The sequence below is a fragment of the Narcine bancroftii genome, chromosome 13 (genome assembly GCF_036971445.1).
Source record: "Narcine bancroftii isolate sNarBan1 chromosome 13, sNarBan1.hap1, whole genome shotgun sequence".
NCBI lineage: Eukaryota > Metazoa > Chordata > Chondrichthyes > Torpediniformes > Narcinidae > Narcine > Narcine bancroftii.
In genome coordinates this window covers 67,080,594-67,100,490 of record NC_091481.1, presented here as the reverse complement: position 1 = coordinate 67,100,490, position 19,897 = coordinate 67,080,594, and positions in this window count along the sequence as shown.

Sequence of the window (19,897 nt, the reverse complement as noted above, 5' to 3'; positions counted from 1 at the left end):
GATCCTGCCTCCACCAGCTTGCCCAGAAGCCAACAGTGGAGCACCTTCCAACATACTTCTCTTATCCACGCTGCTTACACTGTCAACCCACTACAGGGGAATAAATGTAACGGTGCACATCGGGAATGAATGATGTGCCCACGGGTGCCATGCACGACAGAGTGCAGCGATCACTGGACATCATGAACTTTGGGTACAAGACACTACACTAATAAAGTCAAACAACGTGGTACAGGCCCTTTAGCTCAACTAGGTCTTCTGGGCCAATCCCATCTCCTCCACTTGATCCAAGTCCCTCCAAGGCAGAACTGAATGGGAGACTAATGCTTTAATTGTTAATGTGTTCAGTGTTACCTGTTTGTTTGTAGGCATCACGCCTCGGTCATTAATATAATGTACCATCCATCACTGAGCATCATTACAGTTTAAAATGATGGATTTATATTTTAACCCCAATATTGAAAGGAAGGCCTGCCATATAAATTTTAATACAGATTTGCTTCTAACTGGTTTGGTGGTGGTGGTGGGGTGCTCTGAAAGGATTTAATTCTGAAAATCTTGACTATTGGAGGGGTGGTTCAAATGTTCTCTCTTTTTGGGATGTGACAGGTCATCTCTACTTCGCTGGGCGTCATTGAGGGGCAACTGGCTATTTTATTGCAAGTGGCAACGCGAGGAAATGACGCAACCTTGCAATGTGTTTTAAAGCTTGGATTGATAATGCATCTTGTTTACCCTCTTGGATAAGAACGAGCGGGGGGGGTGGTGGTTGAGCAATGCCACCATTCGCGGCGCTGGATTTTGTGTGCGTGATTTCACTGCTGGTTCCTGACCGAGTCAAAGCCAACCGGGCGCGCCAGGCATCTCCAGCAGACAGGGGCAGCCAAGCGCCCCGCTGAGCCCGCCGCGCGTGCGCTTCTGCCGACGGGCCGGGCCGAGAGCCGCAGGGGTGCGCGTTTCCCTGGCGCGGGCACAGGCAGAGCGGTTCCAGCTGCGTGGGGGGATTATGGGTAACGAAGACGGCCATTGATCCGGCCGTGAGCCGCCTCCTCCCCTGTATTTTTGAGTTGTGAATAGGTGGAAGTCAATCAACAGGAGCCTTGAAAGCTACGTGGTTGCAATTTTAAAATACTTTTAATATTGTGGCTTAGTTCCCTTTGGCATTTTCTTATTTCTATCCTTGTTTGACATGTCCCCTTACCTTCCGGGCTCCTCGGCTTCAGCCGAGTGGTTAATCTGCCACTACCTTCAAGGTGGTGATTTATGATTTCTCTCTTTGTGTCTCTACCTCTTCCTTCGGGTTTAAAACCTTCCTCTCAGACCAAGCTGTTGACTTTCTGGCTGAGTATCAGCTGGAAAAACACACCGAGACCTCAGCCGGCCTTTCAACATCCACGGGATTTGACAACGTTTCGGGCCCGAGCCCTTTCTTCAAGGAATGAGCAGGAGTCAGACGCAGGAAGTCAGACAGTGCCGGCCGGGGGAGGAATCCAGACCCACACAAGGTGTTCGTTGGATACGAGAAGGGGAGGGGGAGAATTTATTATGTCTGCGAAAGGAGAGAGGGAAAAGTGACCGAGGTGGGGGGGGGGGGTTAACGAGAGTCAGGGAAATCAATATTAATACCATCCGGTTGGAGGGGGCCCAGATGTGGTTCCTCCAATTTGTGGGCGGTCTCAGTCTGGCAGGGCATGAGGCCATGGACAGACATGTTGGCAAGGGAATGGGACGGGGATTGGAATGAGGGGTCATAAGTTAAGGGTTTGGGGGCACAACTTTAGAAGTTACACAAGAGGAAGCTCTGGGAGATCCCCGCTTAACACCTTGTGTTGGTCTGGATTCCTCCCCCCGCCGGCCGGCCTTGACTGAATCCTGCTCTTGGCTCGTTCTGCTTGAAGAAGGGCTCGGGGGCAAAATTTCGGCGATGTCCCGTTGCCAGATTGTCCGGGCGCTGCAAGGTCGCCTGAGTTCTTCCAGCATTCCGATAGGCGTCTGCAGATGTTTTTCCACCGAGTATCAGACTTTGTTTGATGACTATTCCCTGCCCAATGTTTTGTTCAAGGAAGGCGTGGCCTTCAATGGGGTCATTGGGTGGACATCAATGAATCTCGGGCACTTGAGAAGGTGATTGTGGTCAGACACTAATACATGATACTGGATCCGGAGACATGTTCACATTTCATCATGGCCCGCTGAAGTGAGAGTTTACATTCAACTAATTCAGAAATTCCGGTCTGGGGAACATGAAACTGGATTATTGTGAAAAAAACCCCAAACCCCATCTGCTCACTGATGCCGCTGAGGGAAAGAAACCTCGCACCCTTGCTGAGGCTCGGCCACATGTGGCCTGTGACCCGCCAATGTGGTTGACTCGTTTGTTCGGGGCAATGAGAGGTAAGTAAGGCTGGCCTCTCAGATCAGAACAGCGGCAGATATTTAATATCAGCAAGGCCACACGATAAATACTGGGTTAAACAGATTTTTAAAAAATGTTTCTATTGCTATTTGTGAACACAACTAATGAATTGTTTCTGAAGTATCGTAACTTTGGAAACCCGGTGGTCAGGTTGTACAACCAGATCATCTGGTTGGTGATGTTGGCTGCCACCGAGAAATAAATAATCAAAGGTCAAACTATCCATACTCCTTAAAATAGCCCCTACCAGATACTGAAAATATAAAAGGGTCTCATGCAGTTGATTTAAGGACACAATAGGAGCAGGAGTCAGCCATGCAGCCCGTCGAGCCTGCTCCACCATTCTCCCTCCCCACCACCTGCCTTTTCCCAGTATCCCTTTAATTCCCCGACTATGTAAAAATCTATCCAATCTGGTCTTAAATACATTCACTGAGGTCGCCTCCACTGCTTCAAAGGGCAGCGAAATCCACAGATTCACCCCCCCCCTTCTGGGAAAAGCAGGTCCTCCTCATCTCCTTCCTCACTCGACTCCCCTGAATCTTGAGGCCATGTCCCCTGGTTCTGGTCTCCCCCACCAATGGGAACAATTTACCCTCCTCTAATCTGATCTCTGCCTTTCATAATTCTGTATGATTTCGAGATGTTTCTCTGTCTGCATGAGTGTGAGAAGGAGAAGAGTGTTGGGATGGGTGACGAGTTCAAAAATAGAGACTTGGGATGGTGGGCAATAGTTGAATCAAGAATTCAGTCAAAATCTCTTGACCTAGAGAGTTAAGAAGATCTGAAACTCGTCAACACATGGAGGCAATTTCTGGATCAGATTAAACATGTCTTCACAGGAAGTTAGTAAAGTCCATGAGGGAGAAAGATTTACCAAGAGGGTGCAATGAAAGAGGATGGGAACATAAACCCTAGTACACACCAGCACAGGCCCTTCAGCAAACAATGTTGTGCTGACCAATATAAACAATCTAAACCTTCATACCATTCACATAAGACTCAATTTTTCTTGCATCCATGTGTGTGTCTATTGAATGTCCATATTGTACCAGCCTCCTCCATTCCAGGCACCCACTACCCACTGTGTAAAAAGTGACTACCCTAAACTTTTCTCCCCTCCCCTTGTACAGATGTCCTCTGGTATTTGCTGGGGAAAAGGAGTTGGCTGTTCATATAACCATATAACAATTACAGTATGGAAACAGGTAATCTCGGCCCTTCTAGTTCGCACCGATTTAAGTGAACTCCATTAGTCCTACCTAGCTGCTCCCTGCCCATAACCCTCCAACCCCCTCACATCCAATCTCCTCTTAAATGACAAAATTGACCCTGCTGCAACCACCTCTTCTGGAAGATCATTCCACTCAGCCACCCCTCTCTGAGTGAAGAAGCTTCCTCTTGTGTAACTTCTAAAGTTGTGCCCCCAAACCCTTAACTTATGACCCCTCATTCCAATCTCTCCTACCCTCAAGGGGAAGAGCCTTCTCACATCTACTCTATCTATTCCCCTCAAATTTTATATACCTTTATCAGACCCCCCCCCTCAATCTTCTACACTTCAATGAATAAAGACCCAGTCTACTCATTCTTTCTCTGTACTCAAGATACAGCAATCTATGCCTCTCATAACCTTCGAGACTTCTATTAGGTCATATCTTATCCATCTTCACTCCAAAAAGAGAAGCCCTTCTCCAATCCAGGCAATGTCCTAGTAAATCTCCTCCAGCCCCTCTCCAAAGCTTACAAATCCTTCCTGCAATGAGGCTGGCCAAAGTGAATACAATATACCAAGAGTGATCTAACCAGAGCTTTAGAGAGTTGCATCAATACCTCACGGCTCTTGAATTTAAACCCCCTGGCTAATGAAGGCCAGCATACCATTAGCCTTCTCAACTACCCTATTAGCCAGTATGGCATCCTTGAGCGATCCATTGACTTGGATCTCAAGGCCCCTCTATTCTTCCACACTGTTAACATGACCATGTGATCCACTTTCAAGTTCGACCTTCAAAAATACATCACACTTATCCAGATTGAATTCCATCTGCAACTTCTCAACCCAACTCTGCATCCTGCCCCCAATCCTATTGTAACCTACAACAACCTTCTACATTATCCATAACTTCTTCAACCTTCATGTCATTTTCAAGCTTTCTTCCATTTCTTCTTGATGTCTTGTCCTACATTCATCAATGATCCAATAATGTTGCTAAAACAGACCTGCTGCCCCTGTGATTCAGTAACATTTCAACTGCATTACACAGCCAATGAACAGCTTGAGATTGTGAAAGGTAAACACAGAGAAATCTCTAAAAAAAAGTCTTTTGTGAAATACTTTCTCAGTTGAAAACTGGCTATTCAGAGAGAAAAAAATAGCCTTTCCAATAATGTCCCTCTGAATCAACAAGATGAAAGAATGCTTAATCTGTTTCATTTTGGCAAAGTTTTCAAGGAGTACTGTTGGCCCAGTTTAGTTGGCCAGGATGCCAGAAGAAATCTCTTCTTAAATAGTGATTGGGGTCTTTAATGTGAAACCAGGAGATTTAGGGTTTTACATTTAATTCTGTTTATTAAAGATATCTAGCATTTTCAAATGTACCCTCCCTATTCCAAATGAATCACAAACATTTGAAAGCTCAGTGTGTTTGAAAAAAGGTTCAGATTTAAAAAAAATAATTCTTTGGAATTGCAAGCTTTAAGACATGAAATTTCCTTTGTTGAGGTAATATGAATCCATTATAATGAGGACCTTTTAACATCTATTGATTTGAAGTTCAGCACATTCTTTAGTGTGACTCCAAGCCACCTGCTTAAGGTGATTAAAGGATTCAGAGATATTCCGTTCAGTAATATGTTTAAAGATGAGATTTCTGAAAAGCAAGTCGAGAAAGAGATCTGGGGGATCAGGCACAGAATCCGCCATTGTCCCATCGAATGGCAGAGTGAGCAGGAAAGTTACACAAGAGGAAGCTTCTTCACTCAGAGAGGGGTGGCTGAGTGGTATGATCTATCCAATTTCCAGGGTAACTGTCATTACAGGTGCTGGGATGATGTTGGGAAGCAAATCTGCCCCATCATGGAATCTTGAATTCACTGCCCGAGAGGGTGGTATGATGGAGAGAGTAAGGTGGGTGTAAATTTGTTCGGAGGCGATAGTTGGGTGAGTAGATAGATCAGAACAAGGGTTGATTGGCCTCCTCAACACCCCTCCCGCCACTGAAAGTGAAACTTGAGAAAAAAAATAACAACAGGTTAAAAAAAAGCTCTCATAAATGGCTGCTTCATTAACTGGTGTTCTTTTTACAGAGCTTGTGAGTTTTATGTTATATGAGAAGAAAGGTTAATGTTAGGATCAGGGTTAAAAGGCCCTTTGGTCCATGCGCCCATGCTGCTCAATTACACCTGATTGACCTACAACCCCCGGTACGTTTTTGAACGGTGGGAGGAAACTGTCACACCCAGGGAAAACCTATACAGACATGGGGAGAATGTACAAACTCCTTACAGGCAGCGTGGATTCGAACCCAGGTCCTGATCACTGGTGCTGTAACTGCATTGTGCTAGCTGCTTCGCTAACCATGCCACCCCTAGCGTAGGGTTGGGGTTAGGGATGGGATTAAGGTGATGGTCAGATTTATGGTTCGGGAATCTACAGCACACTCTCCAGTCCATGAACCCGCAGTCTTTGGGTGTGGGAAGAAATCGGAGAGGAAACTCGCATGGTTACAGGGAGGACATGAAAACTCCACACAGATAGACCTGAGGTCAGGATTGAACCCAGGTCTCTCGTGGTGTGCCACAGTGCTGCTGGACATTGGAGTATTGAAGATGCTGGAAACGTGAAAACATTGGAAAATGCCGGAACTACTCAGCAGTTGGTCATAAAACAGCTGGAGTTCCAAAAGAAAGTGAATGTGTTGCATGGCCAACAGCGTTGCCCATTGCTGATATTTTATTAAACAAACTTCATTCATTAAAATTGCCCATTGGCTCATCTGATACAATTTCATTGTTGTTCTATTTGTTATTGTCATCAGGTCACAAAATGGCCCTTCACCCCAACCTGCCTCTGCTCACCATTGCTCATCTATATTAACTTGCTGACAAGATTTACATTACATCAGTATGACATTGGTGACCGAGTGAGGTAGAATGCACAAGAAAAGGAGATACACTAGTGTCTTGATGCCACAACAAGCTGAACCTTCCCCTGTTGATTTGGTTGATGAGGATTTTCTGAAGGTCTTCGATAAGGTAATCCGGGCAAATTTCTACAGATGTGTGGTGGAAAGTGAGCTGACTGGCTGCATTACGGTGTGGTACGGGTCACCAATACCCCTGAGTAGAGAGCCCTGCAAAATGTGGTGGACACAGCCCAGGGCATCACAGGCAAAACCCTCCCCATCATTGGGGACATCTCCAGGGAACACTGCCGTCTGAGGGCAGCAGCAATCATCAAGGATCTACACCACCCAGCACACGCTCTGTTCTTGTCGCTAGCATCAGGAAAGAGGTATCGGTGCCACAAGACTCGCACCACCAGGTTCAGGAACAGCTGGTGCCCCTCCACCGTCAGACCCCTCAACGACAAACTCAATCAGAGAACTTATATAAAATACTCTTACTTTTGCACTTTATTGATTTCTTTCTCTCTCTGTATTGCACAGTCAGTTTGTTTACATTTCTTTCTTTGTTTACATGTGCATATCGAGTACAGTTTATTTTTGCACTGCCAATCAATGGTAATTCTACCTCCCCCACAGGAAAAAGGAATCTCCGGGATATATGTGATGTCATGAATGTACTCTGACAATAAATCTGAAATCTGAGGTGCCCCATGAGGCTAGCAAACCAAGTTAGAGCATACACTGGAGAGAAAGGAAAATATAATGCGGTGGATTGGAAGTGGATCTTCATCGAAGAATATCAGTAAGTCACCACCTCCTTCACAGGGGCACTGAAGGATGGGCAATAAATACTGGCCTGAAGACAGAGATCAACAGATTTATTAAGAAGTGTGGGAGTTTATTTCAGGGAAATGCGGCTAAGGTAAAAGGTCACACTTGGACCTTCACTAAAGGGCCAAATGGCCATTCCTGATTCTATTTCTTACCCAGAGCCATTCATTAATTGCCCTTCTCGAATTGTCCTTGCAAACATAATGGTGATTATGGAATCTTAAATCCCGATGATGCAAAAATCTTGTTGTGAGGGAGTTCCAGGATTCTACGTCAATGAAGAAGGAGGAATGGTGAAATATTTCCCAAGTGATGACTCTGAAGGAAACAGGGTTTAAGGTAGGAGCTGAGATTTTTGAAGATGTCAAGTTGATGTAACCTCAATCTCTTGAGTAATAGGCTTTGCAAAACCGGTTTGTGAAATGTCATTATCTTTTCTTCAACACACAGCAGAGGCCATAGAAGCTACTGAACATTTCACAAGCCAGAGTGTTGGAGTAAAGAGTGGGGTGGGGAGGATAAAGGTGTATAGATAGAAATCAAAGGTTTTATGTGATAGAAATGTTCTCAGGTCCATTTGTTTCCATGTAAGGAGTATTGTCAGAAAAGTAGACGAACTTAGGGTGTGGATTGGCACGTGGATTACGACATTATTGCTATTAGTGAGACTTGGATGCAGGAGGGGCAGGACTGGCAGTTCAATGTTCTAGGGTACCATTGTTTCAGACGTGATAAAGGGGGAGGTGTGGCATTGCTAGTCAGGGAAAATATCACAGGTGTGCTTAAATAGGACAGTGCAGAGGGCTCGTCTACAGAGGCCACATGGGTGAGGAACAGGAGCTGAGGAACAGGAAAGGTGTGACCACACTGATAGGGTTGCATTATAGACTGCCCAATAGTCAGAGAGAATTAGAGGAGCAAATCTGTAGAGAAATAGTAGACTGATGTAAGAAGCAGAAAGTTGGGGTAGTCGGAGATTTTAATTTTTCCATATATTGACTGGGACTCCCATACTGTAAAAGGGCTGGATGGCTTGGAGTTCGTCAAATGTGTTCAAGAAAGTTTTCTAAATCAGTACCTACGTGAGAGGATGCAATACTGGATCTCCTATTAGGGAACCAGACAGGTCAGGTGACAGAAGTATGTGTAGGCGAACATTTTGTGACCATAATGTCATTAGTTTCAAGTTAATTATAGAGAAGGGTGAGTCTGGTCCTTGAGTTGTGATGCTAAATTGGAGAAAGGCCAATTTTGTGGAAATGAGAAAGGATCTCGGAGGAGTGGATTGGGATAAATTGTTTTCTGGCAAGGATGTGGTCAGTAAATGGAAAGCCTTCAAAAGCAACATTTTGAGAAGTGCAGAGTTTGCATGTTCCAGTCAGGATTAGAGGCAAAGTTAACAGGCTGAGGGAACCTTGTAAAGAGGAGGGGAGAGGGTTATAGCAGGTATAGGCAACAAGGAGCAAATGAGGTACTAGAATAGGGTAATAAAATGTAAGAGAATACTTAAGAAGGAAATCAGGAAGGCAAAAAGAAGACAATGAAGTTGCTTTGGCAGATAATGTGAAGGTAAACCCAAATGGATTCTATGAGTATGTTAAAAATAAAAGGATAGTATGGGACAAAATTGGTCCCCTGGAAGATCAGAGTGGCCATCTATGTGTGGAGCCTAATGAGATGGGGGAGATCTTAAACAGTAATTTTTGCATTAGTATTTACTCATGAAACTGGCATGGTGCATAGAGGGAAGGGAAACAAGCAGTAGTGGCAAGGAACATATAGACATGAAAGAGGAGGAGGTGCTTGATGCCTTACAGCGAATAAAGATAGATAAATCCCCTGGGCCTGACATGATATTGAGGGAGACTAGTGTAGAAATTACAGGAGACCTGGCAGAAATATTTAACTTATCGTTAGCCACGGGTGAGGTGTTGTTCCATTGTTTAAAAAACCAGGAAATTACAGGCCGGTGAGCCTGACGTCAGTAGTGGGTAAATTATTGGTGGGTGTTCTGCGAGACCGGATATGCAAGTATTTGGACGGCCAAGGGCTGATTAAGGATAGTCAACATGGCTTCGTGGTAGGTTGTGTTTAATGAATCTTATAGAGTTTTTTGAAGAGGTTACCAAATAAGTAGATGAAGGAAAGGTTGTCTACTTGGACTTTAGTAAGGCCTTTGACAAGGTCCCACATGGGAGGTTAATTCAGAAAGTTCAGACTCAAGGTATCTATGAAGAGGCTGTAAAATGGATTTTATATTGGCTGACAGAGAGTGGTAATGGTAGTGATAGTTGCTTCTCAGACTAGCATGTGATTAGTAGTGGGCCTCAGGGATTGGTGTTGGGACCATTGTTGTTTGCTGTCTATATCAATGATCTGAATGATAATGTGGGAAATTGGATAAGCACGTTTGCTGATGGCATCTGGAGCTTGGATGGTTGGGTGGGTGGCTGGTACCAGATGGTAATTCCACATTTGGGGCAACGGGAGCTCAGATGGGTGGGGGGCTGGGGCCTAGGCGAGAGCCAATCGTCAAGGCGACGGGAGCTCGGATGGGTGGGCGGCTGGGGCCTAGGTGAGAGCCAATTGTCGAGACGATATATTTGGTATATACCACAGCAATACAAAATTGAATTTGTGGTGCACAATTTTTTAAAAATTGCTTATCTAAAATTATGCCCTTTTATAGTTGAGAAGCACAGGCTGAAGCACAAATGCTTTTCAGAGAATTTGCAATGGGCTGGAAGCCTACAGTTGAGCAGGTTTCCAGCCAGGCCAGGAAAACAGGTCAGGGGTCATTTTTATTCCTCAGTGGTGGGCATGTTTTAAAAAAAACAGCCAGACAAAGTGGTGGAGGAAGGTACATGAGCTTCACTTAAGAAACAAAGCCAGGTGGCTCAGTTAGTGTAATGCTGTTACAGCACCAGCGACCGGGACCTGGGTTCAAATCCGGCACTGTCTGTAAGGAGTTTACACGTTCTCCCCATGTCTATGTGGGTTCCCTCTTGTTTCCTCCCACCTCAGGTTGCATCTGAATTGGGTGCAATTGGATGGCTCATGGGTCGGAAGGGCTGTATGTCTAAATTTTTTAAAATTAAATTAAAATTAAACTACATGGATGGGAGGGGTTGGAGGGTCTGGGCTAATGTGGGCAAGTGGGTCTAAAGCAGGAGGGTACGCTATTGGTTGTGGACAAATGGGTCTTGTGGGCCTGTTTCCACACTGTCGGGGCTGATGGTGGTCAATGTTTAAATTTTAAATTAAAATTTTTAAATTCAGACATGCAGCACGGTAACAGATCCAAACGATCTACAACCCGGGTACATTTTGAAGGGTGGGAGGAAACCGGGGGACCCGGAGGAAACCCATGCAGAGAGTACATACAAACCCCTTACAGGCACCGCAGGATTCGAATCTCGGGTGCTGGCGCTGTAACAGCGTGACGTAAACCGCTACGTTAACCAGGCAGCCCCTGTGGGATGTGGGAAAGACCCCATCTACCAGTCTGAAATTAATGGGACTCAACCACATGAGCTGGTAGAGGGTCTATCTGATGAAATGTCCTGGCTTAGGTCAGACTGGGTCAGTATATTATCCCTGTCAGGAGAATTTGTTTAGCGTGACAACACCTGTCCAAGAGTCACTGATGGGTAGAGTTTAACATTGTGGAAACAAGCTCTTTGGCCGAACGAGCTCGCCCCATTTGCCTGTGCTTGGCCCACATTTCTCTCTCCCCTATTCCTACCTGTGGGCCTGTCCAAATGTCTTTTTAGCGTTACGTTTCAGAATCAGAATTTACTGTCAAGAAAGCTATGAAAGTCGTTTTGGGGCAGAATCATGGTGCAAACATTTATATAAACCATCTTACAAAATGAATAAAAACAGTGCACGAAAAGTCAAAGCGCTTAGAGGTACCCATGGCCACCTTCCCGTGCATTAACCTCTTCAATGTGAGGTCTTCAAATGTTTGCAATTCGCACAAGTCCCACTCACACCTCAACTGTGATATTCCACTTACCCACCTCAGAATCAGAACTTGTTGATGTGAACATGTCACGAAAGTCGTTTTTTGTGGCTAAATCATGGTGCAAACATTTATATAAACCACCTTACAAAATAAATTTAAATTGAAAAATTAAAAGTCAAAGATCAGGGAAGGAGGGCACACAAGTAAATGGGGGGGGGGGAGGAGGTAAGGAGGGGCGGTTCTGTGAATGGAGAGGGAAGGGGAGTAGAGAGCTGGAGGAAAGAGGACGGAGGGATGAAGAACGGGGAATGGGCTGGCAGAAACTGGAGAAGTCAATGTTAATGCCATTGGTTTGGAGAGTGCCCAGACGGAATACTAGATATTGCTCTTTGTGGCGATACGACCACCAGCTGACTGCAGGGGGCGATTTTTGTACCTGCAGGAAGACCACCTAAGGGCTGACTCCACCTGGCTGGTTGTCAATCAGCCAACCTGAATATAGACCTGAGCCGGCCCCTCCTGAGCCAGTTCAGACTTTTACCTAAATAAAGTCTGTTGTACAGTCTTTCGAGTTTTGTGCTTGTTTGCTGCTACCTCAGTGCTCCACACTCTTCCAATTTCCAGGAGGTCTTGGTTTGACCATAGGCCATGGATAAACATATCGCCCCGGTGGGGTGCACAATTGAAAGGGTTGGCCACTGGGAGATCCCTGATGCGGACAGTGGGAAGATGGTCAGTGAAAGGATGTTTCAGTCTGTGCCCAATCTCGCCGATTTAGTGTAGCAAGGGAAAGCGTTAGTTTTAAGTGGCAGAATGCGAAAGGTGGACAGGACAGAGGGAACATACATGACAAAATGAGGTTATTACTGGTACAAGTAATGTTTCAATAGTTTGTTTTATTATTAGATTTTCAGACTGTGATTTTTTTTTAAAGCTATTTCCTTTTGCTGACCTATGTATTACATAGTATGTTCTAAAATCCCCTTCTGTTGCTTTTACAAAGCTGTGAGAAAGCTTCCAATGTAATTGGTTCCAGCGTTACAGGAATCTCCCGTGGATATGAATGTACTTGGTCGTATTTACAGAAAGAAATTCCTGGAGTTCAAAGTTAATATTGGCACAACAAAAAAAAATTGGAGCATTGGGAAGGTGGAAACATGATCAAGTACATATTTAGAATGGTAGGATGTGACTTGATGTACAATGCAGCTCCAACATCTGGGGCAGGGACTGCAGCTATGGGGACCACCATAAGGTAGAGGAAATTATTCTTCACTGCTGAATAAATTCAGGGATCCTGCCTTCATCAAACTTTCTTCTGAACCTGGGCACTGGCATGTTTCACCGTGCTCCAAGCCTCAACTTAAACCTGGTCCGAGGGGACTTTGGTCAATAATTAACAATTCAACAAATGTCTAATTAAACATTTTGCACAGGATTCCAACTTCCATCTTTCAGCTCTGCGAAAAGAGAGGATGAGAATCTAATGCAAGGAGATGTGCAACATTATTCTGCGAAAAGAGAGGATGAGAATCTAATGCAAGGAGATGTGCAACAACATTGCACAATGAAGATTTTGCTTCCTGAACACTTTTGGGTGTATTTTAATCACCATTAAATTTTCCTTTCATGTACCCTTTTTTTTTATAACCTATTTTTGTGATTTCTGTCATATTTTAATTCTATGTCAACCAGACATATGATTGAAAATTCATTTTCTGCATTTGCACTTGGACATCTTCCCTGCTGATCCTGGTGCCGTTGGTGACGAACACTTCACCGTGTGGACACTGCGACCATGGAAAAGTGGTATCAGGGCAACTGGAATCCATCAGTGCCGCCCGACTACTGTTGGACAGACACTGACACGAGAGGCATCAGATGCTGAGTACAAATGAAAATCAGCGGCAAAACAGTTTTCGTTAGTTGAATTGACGCAACGTGTCAGCATCTGTATCAGTAAATTAAATAAAAGTAAATTTAATGTTTCTCCAACTTCCTATGCGATACAGCAAATCTGAAATGATCTTTGTGTTCAGCTTGAAGTTCTCTACCATGTTCCCAATTTTTTTTCAGAAAGCAAACCTTTTGGAAAAAAAAATTGTTGTCCAGTGTAATCATCGAAAACAAGTGTGTCACAAGATTTGTAATGGAAACTCACTTGTAATTTTATATATGCAGGAACACGTACACCAGAGCAGGTGAACAAAATTCAGTTCTGATCTACTTACAGAAAAAAGGTTGGAAGGAAATTTCTGTGATTAACTTTAATCAGATTAATTCTGCTGAGAGCAGACAATTCCTGAGAAACAGTCCACAACACCTCTTGTCATTGACATAGGTCAGTGGCATAAAACCTATCCCTTTCCAAACCCCCTGGACAATATGAAATTCCAGGATCAAGGGGATAAGATAATTTTTCTTGTTTGGTGACTACAATAAGCTGAGGTCAGGTTTCCGATTCAATGAAACAGAAGAGAATGGTTTACCTATTTCAATTGGTAAGACCTTTAATCAGTCAGAGCCGAGATAGTCGTGGAGACTTAAACCTGTCAGGATCCAGTTACTCAAGCATTTTGACTTCTGCAACACTTTGAAGTAACATTTCTCTCTCTTCCCCACCCCCTCACCAATCTAGTTATTCTTTGCAGTTTGGTGTGGGAGATGAGACCAGCACTGCACTGGCTTGCGACCTAAAAGTGTCTTCCTTGACTTGTCCCCTTCCTGGCTCCGTGATCTCTGCAGCCCGTGATCTCTGAACTCTGTGATCTCCAAACTCCTCCAATGGTCCCTGCTGTGAATGGCTACACCCTGTGAATTTTAAAAGTCTTTCTCGGGGGGTCTCTTCTCTAGAGTTTCCCCACTTTAAATAAGCTCCTTAAACTTCTGACCAATCTTTCAGTCACTAATTAAGTCTGAGAGCTGGTACCCTTGCCTCATTTCCCAGCTCAGTCAAGATGTTCTGAAAAAAGGTTTTGACCTGAAACATTTACTCTGAGTGATTCCATGATTTTTTTTGTTGAGATTTTAGGCACCTGCTGATGTTTTGATTTTTGGTGAGATTGTGTCAGAATGGTCTTTGAATATATTACAGTGGATGACAAGCCCTTGGGTCACTGAAACGTGCTGAAAATCATGCCATCATCGTGGGGTTTTACAGTAATTATCAGAAACAGAATTTATTGACATGAGCAAGTAACAAAATTTGGTGTTTTGTGGCAGCATCACATTTATATAAACTATCTTACAACAGTAAATAAATAAAATAGAGCACGAAAAGTGAGGCAGTGTCTTTGGTTCATTGATTATTCAGGAATCTGATGGTAGAGGGGAAGAAGCTGTCCCTGTGCCGCAGAGTGCTCGTCTTTAGGCTCCTGTACATTTCCCCCCAATGCCAGCAGAGTGAAGAGGGTGTGGTCTGGGTGGTGGTGGGTCCTTGAGGTTAGAGACTGCTTTTTTAAGACACCACCTTGTGTCGATGTGATGGCTGGTCCCCGTGACGTCGCAGGCCGAGTTAACAACCCTCTGGAGTTTATTTTTGTCCTGAGAGTTGGTGCCTTCGTACCAGACAGTGATGCGACCGGACACGATGCTCTCTGTGGTTCACCTGTAGAAGTTTTTGAGAGTCTTCAGTGATACTGAATCGCCTCAAATTCCTCACAAAGTGTAGCCACCGGCGAGCCTTCTTCGTGATTGCATCAACATGGAGGCTCCAGGACAGATCGTCAGAGATGTTGACACCCAGGAATTTGAAGTTCTCGAGCCCAAGATGAGGACTGGGCTGGTTTCCTCCTGAAGCCCACAATAATCTCCTTGGCTTTGCTAACATTGAGGCAAGGTTATTGTTGTGACACGGTCAAATGAGTTGATCTGTCTCCCTCCTGTACCCTTCCTCATTGGTGTTTGTGATTCTGCTGGCGACTGTGGTCTCATCGGCAAATATGTAGATAACATTGGAATGATGCCTGGCCGCACAGTCATGGATGTATAACGAGTAGCGCAGTGGGATAAGCACGCATCCTCGGGGTGCACCTGTGTTGATAATTGCATTGCCAATTTGGCAAGGATCCAGTTGTAGAGGGGGGTACAGAGGCCCAGAGTTTGTAGCTTCTTGACTAACACTGAGGGAATAATGGTGTTGAAGGCTGAGCTGTAGTCGATGAAGAGCAGTCATACGCGTGGCTGTTTTCAAGGTGATCTTGACCTGAGTGGCCCAAATGTCTACCTACACCAGAACCATTTACCTGCATTCAGCTCATATCCCTCCAAATCATTCCCAATCATGTACTTGCCCAAAAGTCATTAGAATATCTCTCCTCTACGACCTCTTCTGGCAGCTGGTTCCACATACCCGCCACGTGCTTGGCAAATCTTTCCTTAAAGCTATGCCCTCTCATTTTAGACTCCCCTACCCTGGGACAGAGAGCATGTCTATTCACCTTATCTGTGCCCCTGATAATTTTTATAAATCTTAATAAGATCCTCCTTCAGTCTCCTATGCTCAAGGGAGAAAAGCCTCAGCCAAGGCACAGTTGGCATAGCAGTTAGCGCAAAGTTTTTACAGCACCAGCGATCAGGAGTGGGGTTCGAATCCCACAATGTCTGTAAGGAGTTTGTACGTTCTTCCCCGTGTCTGCGAGGGTTTTTCCCGGGGCCTCTGGTTTCCTCCCACTGTTCAAAAACATACTGGGGGTTGTAGGTTAATCAGCGGTGCGGGTTCATGGGTCAAAAGGGCCTGTTATCGTGCTGTATGTCTGTCTGTAGAATTCAAGTTCTCCAGTCCAGGCCACATTCTTGTGAACCTTTTCTGTATTCTTCCGTGCTGATATCCTTCCGATAGATGGGTGACCAAAACTGCGCACAGTACTCGAAGAGTCTCACCACCATCTCATTCACGGAACATTAGTCCTGCTGAATGCCCTGACTGATGAAAGCAAGTGAGACAAGGCACGGGAGTCCGGAGGGAACTGGAGTCCATGGGTTTAAGATGAGAGGGATATGTTTTTCTACACAAATGAAGGAAGTTATGTGGAATGAGCTGCCAGAGCAAGTGTGAGAGGCAGGCACAGTATATAAGGGACATTTGGATAGGGGCTCAGATGGAAAAGGAGTAGAGCAGGGGTGTCAAACTCAAATTCACAGAGGGCCAAAATTAAAAACTTGGACTAAGTCGTGGGCCAAACTAAATATTTATTGAAAATTTTCAACAACATCTGCATGTTTTCTCTTCTTTCAACATATGTAATGTTAAACTTTTCCTTATTAAAATAAATGTTTAATAATAGTTTTGGTTAAACTCTTTCCTGAAGAAGTATTAACCAATGAGAAATAAAATATTCAATAAATAATATTTCTCTATAGCCTTTAAGCTCCTTTTAAATGTTTTTTTTTTTCACAAGCCAAAAAAATAACAACTTGCTTCAATGACAAACAGGTTTGTCTTTTAAAATGATGAACATATAGTCTGTCTCCCACTTGTCTTGAAAGGTCCTGTTTTCTGTCTTTCGTTTGGCCATTTTTCGTAAGGGGTTTATTACGTGTGAGTTTGGCGACAGGTCGCAGAAGCTAATGAAAGTAAAGAGAGGAGGTGGGGGCGATTAACGGGCTGACGGACTGGCACCAACGCATTTGCAAAGCATTCTGGGATTTGTAGTATTAGCTGTGGATGCGCTATACTGGCGCGGCGGCCAGCGGGCCAGCTCTAATACATATTTGATATGATCTTGCGGGCCAAATATAATTATATCTCGGGCCAAATTTGGCCCGCGGGCCTGAGTTTGACACGTGTGGAGTAGAGGGTTACTGCCCAAATGGACAAATGTGATAAGTGGACATGGATGAAGGGCTTGTTTCTGTCCTGTAAAAACACAATGCCGGAGAAACTCAGCAGGTCAAACATGTAACCTTGATGAAGGGCTGATCTTTGCTGTATAACGTACACTGTTGGACCTGCTGAGTTTCTCCAGCCTTGTGTTGATACTTCAACCACAGTGTCTGCAGCCTTTCGTGTTTTCCTTCTTGCTTCTGTCCTTTACCATTCTATGACACCATGACCACGAGCAGCAGCCCGGCTTGCGTTGATCTGATGTGAACCCCACTCATTTGTCCGTGAGACTCGTCATGTAGAAATTTGAAGTGTTAATATCCATTAAATGTCAATCATGGGTCAATCAGACTCCAGCCTGCAATCTCAGTCCTACAGTGTGTGAATCATTGTTGACAATATTATAAAGGTTGCACTATTTTCTTTATTGTTTGTTTTTAAACATACATCACAGAAACAGGCGTTTTGGCACATGAGTCCATGCCATCCTGTTTACACAACCCATTAAACTACACCCCCTGGTACATTTTGAACAGTGGGAGGAAATCCGAGCCCCTGGGGACACAGGGAGAACGTACAAACTCCTTACAGACAATGCGGGATTCGAACCCCAGTCCCGAACACTGGTGCTGTAAAGGCGTTGCACTAACCACTGCGCCAACCATGTCGCCCCTATTAATCCTTCCTTTGGTTGGCAAACCATCCAAGATTTCTAATCCGGTTTCAGATTTATTGTCAGAGTACATGCATGACATCACATACAACCCTGAGATTCTTTTTCCTGTGGGCGAGGCAGAATCACCACTTATTTGTAATGCAAAAAAATTGTTCACAACATACACATGTAAACAAACATCTAAACAAACTGACTGTGCAACAGAAAAAAAATCAATAGTGCAAAAGTAGGAGTCCTTTAGAAAGTCCCTGATTGAGTTTGTCGTTGAGGAGTCTGATGGTGGAGGGGGAGCAACTGTTCCTGAACCTGGTGGTGCGAGTCTTGTGGCACCGACACCTCTTTCCTGATGGTAGCAGCGAGAACAGAGCGTGTGCTGGGTGGGGTGGGTCTTTGATGGTTGCTGCTGCTCTCCGACAGCAGCGTTCCCTGTAGATCAGTGGTTCTCAGCCTTTCTTTCTACTCACATCCCACTTTAAGTATTCCCTCTGTGATCAGTAAGGCATCGCTTAAGGTGGGATGTGGGTGGACAGAAAAAGGTTGAAAACCACTGTTTTAATCATCCCTCATTGACTCGTTAAGTGCACGGTTTCTGAACTCCAAAGGAAACGGGCCAATGACAATTTTTCTCAAGCCAAATATTTCAGTAACTATTGGGTCTAGAGCAGTGATTCCCAACCTTCCCTTCCCACTCACATCCCACCTTAAGCAATCCCTTACTAATCACAGAGCACTGATGGCAGATGGTTTACTTAAAGTGGGATGTGAGTGGAGAGAAATGGTTGAGAACCACTGCTGTAGATGTTTTCGATGGTGGGGAGGGTTTTACCTGTGATGTCCTGGGCTGTGTCCACTTACCTTTTGCAGGGCTTTACTCTCCAGGGTACTGGTATCACCATACAAGCCCATCTCCTGGCTATTTCTGAACCCCTCATTGTAATGGGCAAGGTATGAAAGTCCTTCTGACCACCATCTTGTCAATACCCATCTTATTTTCCTGGCAACTATCTCGGCTGCAGACAAGCCTGTTTCAATGTGTATGCACCAACATCAGATCAATCTGATCCAGCAGGAATGATCTCATAAATACATTTGCATAACACCTCGACCCGCATTATTTCAACACTCTATAATTTTATCAGAGGTGTATCAGCCTTGTGGCAAATACCAATGTTGTCTTTGCTTTGAAGAAACTTTGGGCTTCTCACCTGTGAATGTTTTTGCTCAGTGTCTTGCTTGAGGTTATCTGACTCTCCCTTTGATTCATTTTTCTAATGTACAGGCTGGTTAATGTTGCATCCTTATACACTTGCATGGGTATATTTGCTGATCTGTTCCAGACAAGAGATTTTACAAGTGCATTTTCAGCCTAATATTTTCCTGTCTCTCAATATAACAGAACAATGTTGTTGGGGTATTTTAGCTGAGATCCTTGGACTGTCCTGGGGTGGAGAGGTGGGAAGGAACATTCGAGGAAAACAACACTAGCAAATAAAGTTCAGCATGTATTTTCTCCAGAAACATGGAGGTTAGTAAATGAATTGGCCACTCCAAATTGTCCCTTGTGATGTGAATGAGTGATTGAATATTGGTGGGGGGTGCGTGGGGTGGTGGATGGGAATGTGCTGAATAGGTTACAAGGAAGTCAAGTTTATTGTCATCTAATTGCACAAGTAAAACCCTGATGAGACAGCGTTCTCCGGTCCTACGTTCAAATTACACAGACACGCGACCCGACATAATGCGCACACAGACAAACAATTCAAGTTAGGTCAAGTCAAGCCAAGAAATGTGTGTGTCTGTACATTGTGCATGAATCTGCGGAAGTGTGCGAGTGTATCTGTGTGCGCACGCGTGTGAGTATATCTGTTGCATGTGGGAGTGTGCATGTGTGTGTGTCTGTGGGAGTGTGTGTGTGTGTGTGTGTGTGTGTGTGTGTGTGTACACACATGTACATTGTTTGTGCATCTGTGGGAGTATGTGTGCTTGTGGGTGCACTTGTGTCTCCCACTAAATTCCTCTGCTTGATTTTCCCACCGGTATCGCAGGTGGAACA